The sequence below is a fragment of the Phascolarctos cinereus genome, unplaced genomic scaffold (genome assembly GCF_003287225.1).
Source record: "Phascolarctos cinereus isolate Bilbo 61053 unplaced genomic scaffold, phaCin_HiC Scaffold_5;HRSCAF=322, whole genome shotgun sequence".
Taxonomy (NCBI): Eukaryota; Metazoa; Chordata; class Mammalia; order Diprotodontia; family Phascolarctidae; genus Phascolarctos; species Phascolarctos cinereus.
This window is the reverse complement of record NW_027555958.1, coordinates 350513832-350532717: the sequence shown is the minus strand read 5'-3', so window position 1 is coordinate 350532717 and position 18886 is coordinate 350513832. Positions and strand designations below refer to the sequence as shown.

The 18886-nt window shown below is 39.6% G+C and overlaps 1 protein-coding gene and 1 pseudogene across 2 annotated transcripts in view; both read left to right on the top strand.

Moving 5' to 3' along the window:
* Positions 1–18886, top strand: part of SMYD3 (SET and MYND domain containing 3) — a 1044671-nt gene that overhangs the window by 280100 nt on the left and 745685 nt on the right. The window lies entirely within an intron of this gene.
* On the top strand, positions 9837–10879 carry LOC110205495 (aquaporin-5 pseudogene; annotated as a pseudogene).

Sequence of the window (18886 nt, the reverse complement as noted above, 5' to 3'; positions counted from 1 at the left end):
AATGCCTACTGTGTGCCAGGCATTGTGCTGTACCCTTTATAAAAGCTATCCCATTTGATCCTCACTGTTCTGTGAAATAGGTCCTGTTATTGTTATTATTACCATTTGACAGTTAACTAAACCAAAGCAAACTGGTTAAATGACTTTTCCACATCCTTACTCTGGGCCCAGCATTCTGTCTATTGCACTACCCAGGCTGGGGATTACTTATTAACAGACATTGCTAAAGTAAGTTATGCAGACTACTTGAATAATGTATAGATAGTCTGTGTTGAAATGAATTTTTTTAAATCTTCCTGCAGTATCTGAAATCTGAATATAGTTAAGATATTGGTACAACATTCAAAGATAGGAGCTCTAAGAACAGGCTGGGGTTAGAGATACAGATTTTGAAAATCATCTGTATAGGGATTAATAATTGAAGTCGTGAGAAAGAATGTAGAGGATAAATTTTTAACCTGGGGTCTGTGAATTTGGTTTTTAAAAATGTTTTGATTGCTGTAGTTCAGTCCAATGGGCTGATTTATAATCTTTCTATTTTATTATATGTGTTTAGAAACATTCTGAGAAAGGGTCCACAGGTGTCACCAGATGGCCAAGTGGTCCATGGCACAAAGATGAATAGAAACTCCCAATGGAGAGGAAAATCACTTGCCCATGTGCCTAGAGATAGTGACAATTTGAGGGTGACTGTCAATATCTCAAATTGTACGGACTTGGACTTTGAATCCCCAGGCCCTAGATCAGTGCCTCTCACACAGGAGATAATTAAGTTTGTGGAACTGAATCAAATTCAATTCATTTCTGCAATATAAGTTGCATAGATTAAGAAAGAAACCAGTAACCTCAGAGATTTTGATATTTCTCCAAAAGGTAATTTAATATCGATAAAAATCACAGTGGCAATTTATGTCTCTTTCTTTTTTCTCCAGTGGAATCAATATAAATATGTTATTCTATGAGTAGTACTCCCAATGAATAAAGGAAGTTATTTCATCATAGTGAAAATTCTCTCCTTATTGGACAGCTTGAAAGAACCAATATCTGAGGACATTTCAATAATATTTTTTCACCTAATTCTTCATTCTTTGTTTGAAGTTCTTTGCCTGACATTTAAGACCCTCCTTAATCTGGTTAGACTTTTCTTATACTACTGGCTAAATCTGCTCCAGCCCAATATGACAACTCTCCAACCTCTCTGCTTCTTGCTCAAAGGATTCCCTATGCCTGTAATATTTTTGCTGACTCCCTCTTTGTTGATCAAATCCATACTCATCCTTTAAAGCCAGTCAAATGCTGGCTTATTCGTGAAGGTTTCCCTACTGCCCGTGGTCAGTAATTTTTCCTCTCTTGACTTCATACTGTTCCTTGTTTTTCATCTGCTTAATATATGAGGTACAGTCGTTTCTGTTATAGCAAGGCATGTGTGTTCCTCAAAAGCACTTTGCCTTGCAAAATTATGCAATCAAACCCACAGGGCTTGTAGGTAAATTGGAGATGAGGGCATAACATTCAAAAACTTCTTCAGTAACACATAAAAAAAAAAGATAGGAACCTAATGCAAATGGTAGCACAGTTTTATACAAGTTAAGTGGTTAAGAAAGACATAAATCCTACAATAAATTGTGGCAGGGCTGGCAAAGTCTCCCAATAGTTGGACAAGCCACAACTCTGGGGGTGGGAATTGGAAGCCATGGCAGAGTGGATCTTCCCTCCCCACAGATCTTTATTGCATCAGAATGTAGACAATAAATGTGGCAATTTACCTTTATAAAACCTGAAGTTTGCTAGTGGAAGTGGGCATCAGAATGGTTGTGGTTTGTGAATTATTATGAAGTGGTGCCATCCTTCATTCTTACCATTTCTCATGGAAGAAATTGCTTACAAGCAAACCAAAATTCTTGTTATGCTCAAATGATTCCCTGATAAATCGGTCAGGTTGGAACAAATTTGCGTTTTCAAAACAAGCACTATAGCAGAACTGACTATGTCATTTGGTATTAAAAATAGCTAGGTGGCCTAGTTAGTGGATAGAGCACAGGGAGCTGGAGTCAGGAAGACCTGAGTTCAAATTTAGCCTCAGACACTTATTAGATTAGTTTTGTGACTATCACTTAATCTATGCCTGCCTCAGTTTTCTCATCATAAAATAAGGATAATAATAGTGCCTATTTCACAGGATTGTTTTGAGGATCAAATGAGTTAATATTTGTAAGGAGCTTTGCAAACCTTAAAATATTATTCTGTGCTATTATTATTGTTGTAATCTTTATGCATCTTTTATAAAGTCTCGTTCAAAGACCTCATTGTGGCGTTAAGGTGACTGAGAGATCTTGAACACTGTGTTAGAAGACTCCAAGTTCTAGCAAGTCCTACAGCTTTTGACTGTGGGCTGTGTCAGACCAATCAAATTCAGTTTGTGAGATTTGTCAGTGGCTTGGCCAATCAGTGATGAATTTTTCATCCACACTAAATCCTGAAAATTATCTACTAAGTCAGAGAGGGATTGCTGGTATAGGGAGTACCCATACTGATAAATTTATGGATCATTGAAGGAATGATGTGTCACAAGACAAGTCAGTTCTAGATCGCCTTCAGTGCTCTAAAGGCATTCTGAAAGGCAGTGGGGTTTCTTTCTTTTACCATCAACACAAATTCCCATTCAGCTATATTTCCAAATGTCAATTACCAGTTATAGTTAGTATCTCCCTTATAGTATTGATACTCTGCAATGATTAGCACCCACCCTAGTACCATTTAAACAATCAGCTTCAGTTAGCTTTAAAAAAAAAGTATGTTTACTGAGAAAATCTAGCAAGAATAGAAGTACAGACATTCCCCTTGTCCACACCTGGGGGCAGTGCACACTCTCTGTTACACGATCTTGGTTCTCAAGGAAAGTGGGCCCGAACTTGAAGCAGTTTCTACAGAATATTCACCCGACCAAGCTCACTTCCAAATGGTGCATAGCTAAAAGATGAGTTATCGTCGTTTCCTCTTGGTTGCCTTTGATTCATTTCTGTGCTGGGCCAAGTAGGTTCCTTGAGACTTTACTCCCCACTAGATTCCACAAAATCTGGCATAGACTCCAGTTCCCAAACCTCTGGCAGCTTGCTTTCCCAACTTAATAAACCTCATAAAGTCCCATCCTAGTCTGATACTCCTTCAGCTAATACCGGGAAAGAATAGTATTACACACAACAGAGACAGAGGCAATAGCTGAGCTGTTTGCTCGTGGACCACAGTGGTGGTAATCTTGGTGGTAAGCTTCTCTCCCTCTCCAGATGCTTACAGCAATCCTCTCTATGACATAACCAGGCAGGAAAGAGAGGGGCTGAATCATCTAGTTAGTGCCTTTTGTAAGCATGCTTAATTCTCCTTCAGCAGCTAATCCAAAGGCATCTCTTCTTCATGTGATAAACAGATTGGAACAATACCTGAGTGTATTCTTTTTTTTAAGGCATGTGGGGTTAAGTGACTTGCCCAGGGTCACACAGCTAGTAAGTGTCAAGTGTTTGGTCTGAGACAGGATTTGAACTCAGGTCCTCCTGACTTCAGGGCCAGTGCTCTATCCACTGTGCCACCTAGCTGCCCCCTGCCTGAGTGTATTCTAAAGTCCGCGTGGACATTGCAATAGTAGAGTATTCTGTGAATGCTTTTACTGACTGGACTCTTTCACCCCATTAGAGTCATAGAAGGATACTTGGCATGAACCCCTATTAGACTGTAAAATCCATGAGGAAAGAGTCCAGGTTTTATCTTAATTTTCTAGCACTTAACCATATAATATGTTGTATTATAGTTATTTGTGTTCCCATCTTAGTCCCCTATTATACTCAGAATTCCAAGAGTGTAAGAAATAGGTCTTATCTGAACTTTCCATCTCCTCTAAGATCTTATCCCTGTCCTCTAATGCAGTAAATTTAATAAATATTTGTTAAAGTGAACTAAATTTCCTGCCTGCAGACAAAAATCCCCCTGACTTCCCTGGGAGTCACAAAGATTGCTGACTATGTGGGAATAGCCTCTTGCATAAACTTTTTTAGTGTGGTCTAATTAGTAGTGCTAGCTTAACTTCCCTCATTTTTTGTTTGTGATTCTGTCTCTTTACCCTTCTGAATACTTTCAGATAAAAGCAGGAGGTTAAAGCCCCAAAGGGTTTCCTAGAGGGCAACAAAAAGAAAACTTCTAGTTTTCATGGGAGAAATTTCATCTTTATAATCTGGGCTTCCTTTGAGGATTGCCTTTGTTCTGCCTTTTATGAGTTCTGGCTTTCTTGTTCCGTGGCTATCATCTTGGTTATATGACGATTTATCTTTTCGGCTCAGAGAATCAAGCCTTCTAGATCATGTGGGCTTTCTTGTTCCGTGGCTATCATCTTGGTTGTATGACGATTTATCTTTTCGGCTCAGAGAATCAAGCCCTCTAGATCATGTGGCCCCAGCCAGTACTGGTGTCAAGGTCAAAATCTTTTAATTTTATTGATGGAACTGGTATCATCACCTCAGGGTCTACTGCTGTATATTTAAATCCTGTCAGATTCTTTAAAAGCAGTGAGACTTTGGGTTTTTCTGGCAGTTACTTTTATTGAATTCTTGGGTTACGTCTAAACCAAATTTCCTTGAGAGAAATATAACAGAGCACTATGTCATGATTTCAAAGAGATGGTTACTATGGCAACCTGACAGGTTTTTTTTTTTTACAATATTAGGATTTTCTTGTTGAAGTAAAAACTTATGTCAGAGATCTTTAACTGACATGAAAACTTAGAGCTTACTCTTATGTCAGGCCTTAAACTGTACCCAGTTAGAAAACATTTTAATTCCATACAGCTTGATCCCTCAAGGATTTTTAAAGGCACTGTGTTAGATGCTGGGGTTACCGAAACAAAAACAAAAACAATCCTTGTCTTTGAGGAATGTACATTTTATTAGGGAAAATGGGGTGGAGGAACAGGGAGAATAATCATGAATAGCTCATCTATTGGTAAGAACCAACTTAAAACAAAATATAGAAAGTAGACTTGTTCTGTGTAATACCAGAAGGTAGAACTGGTAGGTAGATGGTATGAGGAGGCAGATTTGGAATTAATAGGAGGGAATTTTTTTTAACTTAATAGTATTTTATTTTTTTCCAATTACACTTAAAGATGGTTTTCAACATATATCTTTGTAAGATTTTACGCTCCAAATTTTTCTCACTTCCCTTCCCCCTCCCGAAGAGAGCAAACAATCTGATATGTTATGCATGTACGTCATGTTAAACATATTTCCAAATTAGTCATGTTTTGAAAGAAAACTCAGAACAAAAGGGAAAAACCATGAAAAAGAACAAAAAAAAAGCAAAAATAGTGTGCTTTGATCTGCATTGAGACTCCATAGTTCCTTCTCTGGATGTAGTCAGAATTTTTCATCATGAGTACCTTGGAATTGTCTTGGAGCATTTCATTGCTGAAAAGAGCTAAGTCTGTCATGGTTGATCATTGCAAATGTTCTGGTTCTGCTCATTTCACTCAACATCAGTTCATGTAAATCCAAGTTTTTCTGAAATCTGCCTGCTCATCATTTCTTGATTGCATTGGTTTTGTTTGTGTAAGAACTTTTTAATTTAATGTAATCAAAATTATCCATTTTGCATTTCACAATGCTCTCTATCTCATTTGGTCACAAATTCTTCCCTTCTTCATAGATCTAACAGGTAAACTATTCTTTGTTCTCCTAATTTGCTCATTCTTTAGGATTAGATTGTTTAGTTTCCAATTAATTTTTAACCTGTCTTTCCATAGCCCTTTATTACATGTAATGTTTTTTTGCATCATGATTTGAAAAGGATACATTTGATATTTCTGCCTTTCTGCATTTGATTATGAGGTTTTTATACCCTAATATCTGGTCTTTGTGTAGGTGCCATATACTGCTGAGAAAAAGGTATATTCCTTTCTATCCCCATTCAATGTTCTCCTGAGGTCTATCAAATTTAATTCTTCTAAATTCTGTTTACCTCCTTAACATCTTTCTTGTTTATTTTGTGGTTAGATTTATGTAGTTCTGAGACGGGGAGATTGAGGTCCCCTACTAGTGTAGTTTTGCTGTCTCTTTATTCCTGTAACTCACTTAACTTCTCTTAGAATTTGGATGCTATACCACTTGGTGCATATATGTTTAGTGTTGATATTACTTCATTGTCTGTGTTACCTTTTGGCAAGATATAATTTCCTTCCTTATCTCTTTTAAATAGATGTATTTTTATTTTTGCTTTGTCTGAGATAAGGATTGCTACCATTGCTTTTTTTTTACTTCATCTGAAGCATAATATATTCTTCTCCAGCTTTTTACCTTTACTTGTGTATCTATCTGCTTCAAATGTGTTTCTTGTAAACAACATATTGTAGGATTCTGATTTTTAATCCACTCTGCTATCCACTTCCATTTTATGGGGCAATTTATCCCATTTACAATGATGATTACTAACTGTGTATTTCCCTCTGTCCTATTTTCCCACTGCTCACACTTTTCTCTCTCCTTTCACTCTGTCGCTCCTCAGCAGTGTTATACTTCTGACCACCCCCTCCCTCAATCTGCCCTCCCATCTATCAGCCCCTCCTTTCCCTTTTCTTTCCCTTTTCTCCTCCTACTTCTCTATAGGGTAAGATGAATTTCTTTATCAAGTAAATGTATATGTTATTCCCTCTTTGATATAAATCCAGTGAGAGTAAAGTTCAAACAATGCCCACCCCCCTCCCTTCTTTTCCTCTAAGGTTTTTTGTGCCTTTTCATATGATGTAATTTACCCTATTTTTCCCTCCTCCTTTCAGGAGAAAAAAATGCTCACTAGCCACGCTATTTCAAAATGGAATAGGTTACTTTGTGAAATAGTAAATTCTCTGGTACTGAAGTTATTTAAGCAAAGGCTAAGGGACTACTTGTTAGAGAAGTTATAGCAAGGATTCTTCCTTTATTGGGTTAAAGGTTGTATTTCTCCAAAATTGCTGGGGACTAGAAACTTCCACTCATCCCCTGACTTTAGTCAGCCCTCTAAAACTTCTCTCCCTGGGCCTAGGTGGTCCACCCTGACCATCTCCCATCTTCTGTCACTTCAGGCCTTCATCAGTCAGTCCTACTTCACAAGCCATGTTGGGACATCCTTCTACTATGAGCTCGTTGAGAGGAAGAACTGTCTTTCTTCCTTTTTTAGCTTTGCTCAGTGCCTGCTTATAAATGTGCCTACTAAATACTTTTGACCAACACTCTATGATCCAGCTAAAGTATCCCACTGATTTCTCCTTGCATAGTACGCACCATCATCTCCTGTCTTTGTGCCTCTGCCCTGACTCTCTCCCATGCCTAGAGGGTCCTCCCTCAGTTCCTTGGGCTCTTCTGCCTCTTAGCTTATTAATCCAGTTGTCCTGGCATCCTTTAAGAATTTGCTTAAATCCTCTGTCTTCCAGGAGCCTTTTCTTGGTCTTTCCAGTTACCAGTGACTTCTCCTCTGAAATCACCTTCCATCTGATCTGTTCACATCTTGTATGTTCATAGTTTTTTGTATGTTTGTATCTTCCATTAAAATGTGAGTTCTTTGAGATCAGGGACTGGTTTTCCCTTTCTTTGTATCCCCATAGCTTAGCACAGTGCCTGGCATATAGTTAAGCATGAATGCTTGTTGACTGTTGAATGACTGATTCCATGATTCTGTCATATATGTATGTATGTATGTATACACATGTATACATACATGTACACACATATATGTATGCATCACATATATTTGAATTTCTTTTCTTTTGGGAATGCCAGTGGAAACGTTCCACTTTCCATCTGCCAGTTCTACTTGGTTTGAACTCCATGGAACATGATGCCCCTTCTGGGATAAGCACCTGTTATGCACCAGGCACTGTGCTGAAACACTTTTAACAAATATTATCTCATTTGATCTTCACAACAATTGTGCAGAGTAGGTATTATTATTATCCTCATTTTATAGATGAGGAAACCGAGGCAAACAGGGTTAAGTTACTTGTCCAGGATCACACAGCTAGTAATTATCTGATGCCAAATTTGAACTCAAGTCTTCCTGACTCCAGACCCAGTGCTCTATCCAGTATATTGTCTAGTTGCATTATTAATAATAGTGTCTACTTTACATGGATGTTGTAACCATGAAATGAAATGTAACCTATATTTGATAATAAAAAGTGTAAAGCACTTTATAAATGTTAACTCCCTATATAAATGTTAACTGTTATCATTACCAAATGAGTTACTATTATTCATAGTATATTCTGGGTGAGGAACAATAGATTCACATCATAGTAGCAACTGTATTAATCACCATTTCTTGTGTAGTAATTTTCCCAGCAGCTCAGAGCAGTTTCCTATATCATCTTGTTTATAAGCAATTGTTTCCTAATACAGGTGAAGGAACAGATTTACTATAATTCCTCTTATCGCCAAATTTCCAAGGTGGAAACATGGTCATAGAGGGTTTTGATAGCTCCTTCATAGGTGCCTGGATAGTAATCAAAGCAAATTTATTTATTTCCCCAGGTCTAATATTTCCTGTTTTCTACTGTACTTAGCTTCCTCTTTCTGCAAGTTAACAACAATAACACAGCAATTTAAAAAAAAACATTTAGGATGCTGCTTAAAGTTCAGTTCTCAAAATCAGAGTTGATTTCAAGGCTTCTGATATTCTGGTAAATAGCTTTTCAGATAGACTAGCATCCTTGATTTAAAGACTTTCAGAGTATGAAAGCACCTTAGTGATCATCCAGTCTTCTACCTTTGGATGGTCTGTGAAACGCTTGAAGAAATCTTAGGGGTCATCTGGTCCAACTACTCTCAGTTAAAAATAACAAGTAAACACACACAAATATATGTATCTTTGTTTTTACTTTGCCTTCATTTCTAAATATAACTCTCCTTCTCCCTACTTATTGAGCTGTCCTTTATAACAAAGAAAAATAAAGAAGAAAAAAAATTAAAAAAAACCCTTTAGTTCAACCAACCTAACTGTAACCTGTGCCCAAATACATTACCTGAATATGAGGGAATGAGCAATGTGCCACACCCATAGTCTATCATCTCTTAAAAGAAGAAAGTAAGGTACATTTTCTCATTTTTTCCCTCAGGCCCAAGCTTGCTTATTATAAATACTCAGTGTTATCTTTTTGTTTTCTCCATTTGCAGTCTTGTAGTCAATGTGTATCACTTTCTAGTTGTGTTTCCTTCCCAATGTATTAGTTCATAGAAATCTTCTTATACTTTTTCTGAGTTCTTCATATTTATTGTTTCTTATGGAATGGTAATATTCCATCATATTAACATCTCACAGCTTGTTTAACCATTTCCCTATCTATTTATTATTTCCACTTTTTTTTTTTACTTCTAGAACAAATGATACTATGGCTGTTTTGGTGTATTTTGCTCAGTTTCATTCGTGTATGACTCTGTGACCCACTTTGGTGTTTTCTTGGCAAAGATACTGAAGTGGTTTGCCATTTCCTTCTCCAGCTCATTTTACAGATGAGAAAACAGAGGCAAACAGGGTCAAATAACTTGCCCAGGGTCACACAGCTAGGAGATATCCGAGGCTAGATTTGAACTCAGGAAGATGAGTCTTCTTGGTTCTAAACCCAGGGCTCTATCCACTGTGCCACTTACTTGTCCTGTTTTGGTGTGTATCTGTCTCATTCCCATTCCTCCTCTGCTTCCCCAACCATTTTGCATAGGAGGGAAAATGAGACCTTGTAAAGTTGTGATTTGGCCTAGGTTATGTTTTACAAGTGAGGAACCTGAGGCCCAGAGAGCTTAAGTAACCACCTCACTCCTTAGTATTGGTTGTGGAATTGAACACCAGCCATTTCCCATTTACAGTTACTTGGAAATAGTACTCTTTTTAGAAATAAAATTATTAAACAACCAGGAGGCAGAAGGAGGGACTGAGAGACCTGGCAGGCTGGATTCAGCATAGCAACAGAAGGACACTGACCCCACACCAGTGACGCCCCTCAGGACTGCCAGGGAGGGTGCCTTTAGCCACCATGAAGAAGGAGGTGTACTCTGTGGCATTCCTGAAGGCTGTGTTTGCTGAGTTCCTCGCCACCCTCATCTTCGTCTTCTTCTGCTTGGGCTCAGCCCTGAAGTGGCCCTCAGCACTACCCAGTATCCTACAGATCTCCTTGGCATTCGGCTTGGCTGTTGGCACCCTGGCCCAGGCCTTGGGTCCTGTGAGTGGTGGGCACATTGACCCTGCCATCACCCTGGCCCTCTTTGTGGGCAGCCAGATCTCTCTGTTCCAAACTGTTTTCTATGTGGTCGCTCAGCTGGTGGGTGCCATTGCTGGTGCTGGCATCCTTTATGGACTCACCCCTCTCAATGCCCGAGGCAATCTAGCTGTCAATGCTCTCAACAACAACACAACTCCAGGCCAGGTGGTGGTGGTGGAGATGATCCTGACCTTCCAGCTGGCTCTCTGTATCTTCTCCTCCACTGACACCTGACGCACTGACCCTGTGGGCTCCCCCGCCCTCTCCATTGGCCTGTCTGTCACATTGGGACACCTGGTTGGGATCTGTTTCACAGGGTGCTCCATGAACCCTGCTCAATCTTTTGGCCCAGCTGTCATCATGAAGAGATTCAGTCCAGCTCACTGAGTGTTCTGGGTAGGGCCTATCACAGGGGCTGTCCTGGCCGCCATCCTATACTTCTACTTGCTGGTACCTGACTCCATGAGTCTGAGTGACCGCATCGCCATTGTTAAGGGTACATATGAGCCCAAGGAAGACTGGGAAGAGCATTGGGAGGAACGGAAGAAGACTATGGAGCTCACCTGTCATTGACATACACCTGGCCGTGTGGGGAGAGACAGTGCTTTACTCCCATAAAGCATCCAGGGGGAAAATGGACAAAAACAGCAAAGTTTCCTTCTTCCACAAATGGGTATTCTGGGCTAGGGAATCAGTCTCCATGGTTACCCAGTTAGTGCTGAGAGCTAGGACCTGCTCCTGGGTGGTGATGGGACTATGAGGGAAAGGGACCTGTCTATGAAGAGTTTTCTCTCAGGGATGGGCAGACACGGGCAGGCACCAGAGGTTGGACCTCAGAAATGATACTGGAACCCAACAGTAGGGCCTAGAGTCTAAAACCCTAGAACCCAGCCTACTGTGTATTCTGCCAAACAGGGCCAAGTTCTATAATCAGTACTCTGGCCTGGGCCCAACTCCTCACCAGTTCTGCCTCAAAGCCAGAGAGACCTGAATCCCAAGGAATGGCAAGGACTCTCCCTTCCTCCCTATCCAGGCTCCATAGCTCCTCTAGGACAGACAGACAGCTCCACTGAAAGACACCTTGTTTATTTTCAATCAACTAGGCCAAAGGGTAGACTAGGGTTGTATAGTGGTATTTGGGGGAGGGTTGTTCCATCCCCCAATAAATCATTAATAATCCTGAAAAAAAAGAAGAAATAAAATTATTAACCATCATTAATAGTGTCATCTTCATAATCTTTCCCAGGTTACACTTCACTTTTTTAAGGTTAGTTGCTTAAATAACAAATAATTACTTTCCGTAAAATTATTAAATGCTGACAAGTCCTTCTTTAGCCCTTCCTCTGTTGTTACAACTGTAAAAGTGATTACATCAACAGCAATAAAACAAAAATTCAAGTCTTATATTTACTTGGGTCCCTTCCACTGAGTCTTATTTTTCACCTACCACCGTTTGGCCCTAGGGATAGCATTTTTCTAAAGTTGTCAAGCGCTCAGATGATCTGAAGTAATAGGTTAAAAATAGCTGGTCTAAGTATTTAGTTTAGGGAAAAAATTGTAATATGTCATTGTTTTCATTGTGTCATACTGTTTACAACACTCACAGCAGGTAAATGATTGTGTTGGGGTAGAGTGACAGTCGATATATGGGGTAGGTTTTTATGGGCTCTCTTTTTGCCAATGTAGTCATTCTTATATCTGCTTTAATACATGATTACTATAGCAGGTTTTTTAAGATGGAGACATTTTGGGATTGGCTGTAGGAGGAGATCATGCTAGTGGTATTACTACCTGTCTGTGTGATCATCAAATTGATTTTTTTTTCCCTAGGTCTAATGTTTCTTCTTCTGTAATTAGCATCCTCATTCTGCAAGTTAACTACAGTAATAAATACTGAGCACTTGGCATGTTTTCTCAAGTATGAAAATAAAAGCTTATACTTAATGTGTAAATTACAGTAGTATATAGGCTAGACATATGGTATTTGTGTGGCCTAAATCACCGGTGTTCTTGCCAAGCTTGTTAATAAATGCCTTGTCAACCCTGTTCTCAGTGTCCAAAGTCCTTCTGACTTTTCTGTCATCCACAAAGGAAACTGCCACATATTTAAATGCCTGGGTTTTAATTGAGGAAATTGCTTTAATTTGAAACTTGAGTTGGAAGTACATGTATAAATAAGCAGTGGTAACGATAGTATTGAGAACCAGATGTACTGGGTCTTTTTATACTCCTAATGGTCTCCAAACATGTGGTCTAGTGTTTTTGGCTAAAAGCCAGCATCAAATTAAGCTTTCCATTGCAACTTCTAGCTTGGTATCTCCCTGCTCTGAACATGATCTGCAAAATATACTCATAAGGCCTCAGATTTGAATTGCAAATTTGTGTGGCAATATTATTTTACAAGTAGTCAAGAAGGAAACCAAAGGGGAACATTTCCCTAATTTGTTAGCAAGCTGTACATATCATTTGTAAGGAATGCCCATTTTGACCATTGAGTTAGTGCTTAGGTTCCACAGACTGTGGAGTAAATAACCTTGGTGGTGTAGGCTTATCAACTTGTGAATAGTTTTAATTGTGCCCAAAGTGATATCCTGTTTGAACTGCTTTGTTCTTTTCCCAAGCTGCCACAAGGTTTTACATAAATAAAAAAAAAGGACAGATATGAATCAATTTGTAGGATTGGAAAGGGCCTAATTTAAAAAAAAACTTTGAGAGCTTAGAGATTATTATTCATTGATATATATTGTGTGATTTACTAATTATTCATTATATATGTATGTGTTTATGTGTACATGTGTATATATATATGTATATGTATTTCTCCTTTAAAAGGCTGAAGATGCTATTTATTGATTGTTCTGTAAAGCTGATGGGGATGGAATTATGTTGTTATGGGGGGTGCGTAAATCAGGCATGAAAAAAAGAGATCTCTTAGGGCCTTGAATCATAGGACCATGGATTTAGAGCTAGAAAAGGCCTTATCAATCACTTACATTCAACTTATTTATTTTACAGATGAAGAAACTGAGGCACAGAGAAGTTATGTGACTTAAGGTTTCTCAGGTGGCAGAGCTGAGATCAGAACTCGGGTCCTCTAAGGCCAAATCCATTGCTCCTTAGATCTCTTGTATTTAAAAAAAGATCTAGACTTTGGGGGGATGCTATGAATTGTGGGGGGATAGGGGAGGCAGAGGGCAAGGCTTGAGAGAAGAGGCTAAGAAACATGTACTTGGTTCAGAAAGAAGATTTTTTTTCTTATACTTTGAATCTTAGATGCTACCATCTATCTAGTTTGGCCCCGAGCGCCATATTTCTTCACTGCCAAAAGGCAATCCAAACTCACCACAAATGGTGAAAGAATTGTAACTGAAAGTAGAAATAATCTTCTCCAGATGGCGGATGGCACATACTGTGCTTGGATACTCTTATGCAAGAACCTCCCTGAGCTTCAGCTTCCATATCTTTAAAATGGTGACGGTAACATCAGTATTTCCCATGGGTGTTCTAGAGCCAGCTTCTCCTCTCAGCTGGGTGGCACAGCGGATGGAATGAAGGCCTGGAGTCAGGAGGACCTGGATTAAAATCTGACCTCAGATACTTCCTAGCCATGTGACCCTGCACAAGTCACTTACCTTCTCTATGCATTAGTTTGCCCATCTGTAAAATGAGGGTAGTCACAACAATTACTTCACAGGGTTCTTGTGAAGATCACATGGGATGATATTTGTAAAGTGCTTCGCCAAAGTCCCTGGCACCTAGTAGACACAGGAAATGCTTGTTTCATTCCTTCCGGACAGCTGATTGTTAGTGTTTTAGTGTGAGCATGCATGTGTCTTGGACATCAACAAACTACAAATCAGGACTTGACTTGTTGTTTTATTGATTGTCCACTCAAGGAACCGATGGAGAAAATGGTAATGATGTGCTGTTGTCGTTCAGTTGTGTCTGATTCTTGGTGACCCCATTTGGGGTTTTCTTGGCGAGAATATTGGAGTGATTTGCCGTTTCCTTCTCCGGCTCATTTTGCAGATGAGGAAACTGAGGCACACAAGGTTAAGTGACTTGCCCAGGGTCACACAGCCAGTAAGTGTCTGAGGCCAAATTTGAACTTAGGAAGATGAGTCTTCCTGACTCCAGGCCTGGCACTCTACCTACTGTGCCACCTAGCTGCCCAGGATTAAATTTTAAAAAGAGTGCTTACTATACTTTTTTCTAAGATCTATCTTGTTTGGCCCAGAGCTGGTTGTTAAACATTTATCAGCACCCCGCTGATATTTCCTAACTCGCAGGGCTGTTGAAAGCATCCAACGTTATGCATGCGAAGCACTTTGTAAAGGCCCCTGGATCTAGTCAGAAGACCTCTCTTTGAATCCCAGCTGTGCTTCTGAACTACCTACGTGATCTTGGATTTCTCTAGGGCTGAGTTTCTTCCCACATAAAATGAGAGGGGTTTGGATGATAATATATTTAAAATCCATTCCAGCTATAAATCTGAAGTCCTAAAGTTAGATGTAATTGTTTTTTAAAAGGAGGTGTTTGCAGGGTGGGAGATCTGCGTTGTGATTCTCAGCTTGAAAAAAAAAAAGATTGCTAGCAAATGCCAGGAGGTGAGGTGGTAATTTACACTTCATGAGGTTTCACAGGTTTTATTATTATCCTTCATTAAGCTTGGTTTGTGGGGTGGAGGTCTCATTTTAGCAGAGTCAGAAATCTCACAGCCTGGAAAGTTTGCCTTTGCAGAAGGTTACTGGAAGAATTCACCTAGGTAAACAGACTGTGGCCGTTGGACATGCTGACCAGCTGGTTAGAGGACAGCTGAGAGATTTCAGGGGATGCTCTTTTCTTTGTTACACCTTTGTAGGCAGAAGACCAGATGCTACGTTAAGAAATGCTGCAGTTTTTACCTTTGGGGGAACCTTAACCCCCTAGTGTATCTCTCTGTCTCTCTCTCTCTCTGTCTCTCTGTCTCTCTCTCTGTCTCTCTCTGTCTCTCTCTCTCTCTCTCTCTCTCTCTCTCTCTCTGTGCTTACATTTCAGCTTTCCTACTGTCTGTCTATCAAACCTTCTTTAAGGTCATAGATCTGAGGAAAGGAGAACATTGGTGATCAAGTGGCTTTTCTCCTGGAACTTCATTTCTTGGACAATGTTTTAATTACTTGCTTTGTCAGAGACGGTTTCTTTCCTGAAAGATTAAGAATATTTCATTTTACCACTGCCTGGTTCCTGCCATTTCATTGTTTGTTACATTTTGAGACCCTTATACGTAAAAGGCATCTGAAAGCAAAATCATTCTGCTGATAGTTGTTGGAATTGTTGAATGAAACATTTTGACTTTTATAAGTCCCTCTCTTGGTGTTCTAACAATTTCAGATTTCACAGAGATGTTTTATGGAATTTTGTGAGGTATATGTGAATAGGTCCACAGAAGAATACTGATTCACCATGATATGTGAAACATATGAAGGAAGCTGGAGTTTTTGTTTGCGTCTGAAGAATCATTAGCAGTGGGGATATTGTGAAGCCTGGGGTATAAGTTCTAGAGGCAGTGTAGTGCAGTAGATAGAGCACTGGACTTGGGGTCAGGAGAAAGTAGAAGCCTTGCCTTGGGGCTGGGGGAAATGAGGTTCCCAAGGTTCCTGGTGGTAGCTATTGGGTCTTTTGTTTCCTAAGTAAAAAAAAAATGTGGACCGTAGGTATGGCTGAGATTGTTAGTCAAAGCCCCTAACTAGGAGAGCATTAGTGTTTGTGGGAGGTGAGGCATCACTGGACAAAACACTGCTTAAGACGGGAGTGGACAGAGAGGAAGTGAAGCAAGCTTTCTTATGGGGAGACACTCCAATAAGGAAAGAGTGGTTGGAGAGATGGACATAAAGCAGCCAGTCCAGTGGGGTCCTGGATGGAGTTAGGCACTCCCTGCTGAGGCTTCAGAGGGCATGGGGTACCCTCCCTGAAGCCAGGGAAATCTGGTGGGTCTTTAAAGGTTCTGTTCTGGGTCTGGCAGGACCAGACATTGGGGGAAGGGGTGTAAGGAGCCTGGACCTGGCAGCTGGTGCTGACTCCTTCTAGTGGCAGGGGAAGATATCTGGGGAATTGTTAAACTCCCTCAAGGCAGGAAAATAGGCTCTGAATTTTTAATGCCAGTCCTACTCTGATGGGCCTTCCAGGATACAGGCTCAACTCTGCCATGAGGAGACATTGGTGTAGGCTTTGAGTGGAGGAAGCAAATATTATTAAGCTTATTTTGTTATAAAAAAGCAGATGGATCTGTAATGTTCTCCATGCAGGATATGTTGACTATTTTGCTATTTAAAGCATGAATAAGTTTTTAACATTTTCCCATAACATATGCCAAAACAGAAGTCTCATCTGCTTGAAGCATTATGAAAAATGCTTATATAACAGTAAATTTGATACAAAAGGTAATTTGTAGCCAAAAGAAGTTTAACTACTGTACATCATTCATCTTCATCCATCTTAAGTGCCAAGGAAATAGATGTTGAAAAATGGAATAAATAAGGAAAAGGGAGACACATCACACAAAATTAGCTTTTAGGCAAATGGATTTTTATATTCTGTCTGTTTGCCTTGTTAATGAATCCTGGCAATTCAACAAACTCAACAAAACATTTATTATCTAATTCCTTTCTGTGAGGAACTGGAAATACACAGAGGAGACATGGCTCACTTGCTCCTCTCAGCCCGCTTTCAGTCTAATAAAAACTGAGAAATTTCCTTCCTGCTACTGTGGTCTGTTTTGATTTGAGAGGGATTCCATATTTAAGCCTAGAGAGACTGGACATACACAATCTGCTTTTTGTGGAACTGTTTCCTAGTTCACTCAGTTAGGCAGCAGTGGGGTTTGAGTAGTATGGGGTAGAATTTAGGTAAACCTATTTTAGTTTGAATTCCTTCCTCTATCCAATTCCCTTCCCCTCTTCCTCTCAAATAGCTTTCAGGTTGTTTCCAAATCCTAGAACATTCATGTATCATCTTACTTTACATACAGATCCCTGTCGGCTCATTGGGAATGTACCTATATTAAACCTCCTGTTAATAGTAATATTATTATATATATTCATAATGGTAATGTTATAATCTGTAGAATATTAAATGTAGAAGAATAATAGCAGGATAATGTCTTGCCCCAGGAATGTTTCTGTCTGAACCCCAAGGAAAATATGAGAAAAAATAGCTAGCATTTACATAGCACTTAAAGGTTGGCAAATATTATGATATTTGATCCTCACAGAAACCCTATGAGGTAGGTGTAATTATTATTCTGTTTTTACAGATGAGGAAACTGATGCGCAGAGAAGGTCAGTCACTTGCCCAGAGCCAAATGACCAGTCGGAACTCAGGCTTCCCTGGCTCCATGTCAATGCTCTGCCCTCCACATCATCCACAAAATATGGTCAATAACAACTCATATAAAATTTGACCTCTTCCATGGAGACGGTTTAAAACCTGTGTGGGGTTCTACCTGGTCTTAAACTCACTGTCATCATTCCTGAATAGAACTGATTGTGGCTTTTGAATCAAAGAGGGAGTCAGTCAGAACATCATCACCATTAATATGAATGAATGGAATGACAATGAAAAATCACTGGTTAAGTACTTATTATGTGTGGAAACTAAGTGCTGGGAATACCAGTAGAAAAGTGAGGAGACTCCCTGATCTCAAGGAGCTCATATTGTCATGGCAAAGCAATATGTATATAGTAATTTTTTCATTGGCACATCAGATTGAAAGGCCCTTAGGGTACAACAGCAAAACAGATGGTTGTACATCTTTCATGTCATTTCTGCTGATAAAATCATATCAGTTTCTGACATTGAACTGTTTGACAGTGCCAAGATTTTGGTGGCAAGAAGTTTCTTTTCTGAGTTTTCAGTAGCTGTGGCTTCAGCATCTGCAGAAGCAGTTGCCAGGCTTCTTGGAATGGTGGTTGCAAGGTCTGGGCTGGAAGCAGGACTGGTAGTCTTGGGGGAGTGGCCACTATCAGGGTTCTTGGGATTACTTGTTTATTGGTGGATTAATCTGTCTATCAGTTGGTCAGCAGTTGGTGTTGGTGGTAGGGAAGATGGGCCTCTTCTCCATGGTGATTTTTTCCCAACATGATTCCTATAGGGCCCAGGCTAGAAACAGAGCCAGTGATCTGACAGACATTGCCAGTCCCAAAGCTTTTGGGTTTGATACAGAATGAATTCAAGTCAGTTAAATACAATGTTGTGTGAGACGTAGGACGCGCGTGCGTGCGTGCGTGTGTGTGTGTGTGTGTGTGTGTGTGTGTGTGTGTGTATGTGTGTATGTTTTGGAGCAAAGGGTGGTTAGGGAAAGCTTCATAAAGAAGGTAGTAATTGATCTATGCCTTGAAGGAAAAGAAGATTCTGTGAGGTAGAGGTGTTGTTAAAAAAAAAATAAAATCTATAGATACTTATACAAAAAGTATGTTAGCTGGGAAGCAAAAAAGGTGTTCCAAAAAGTCTCAGTGATGTTAACAGCAACTTATTATTGATTCATTGGCTGTTGAACAAGCAACCTGAAAGTATCATAACATTTACTTGGCCTTTATTGATGAATGCAAAAATCTTTGATTCTGTTCTGAACTTTTGGCTTGGTCA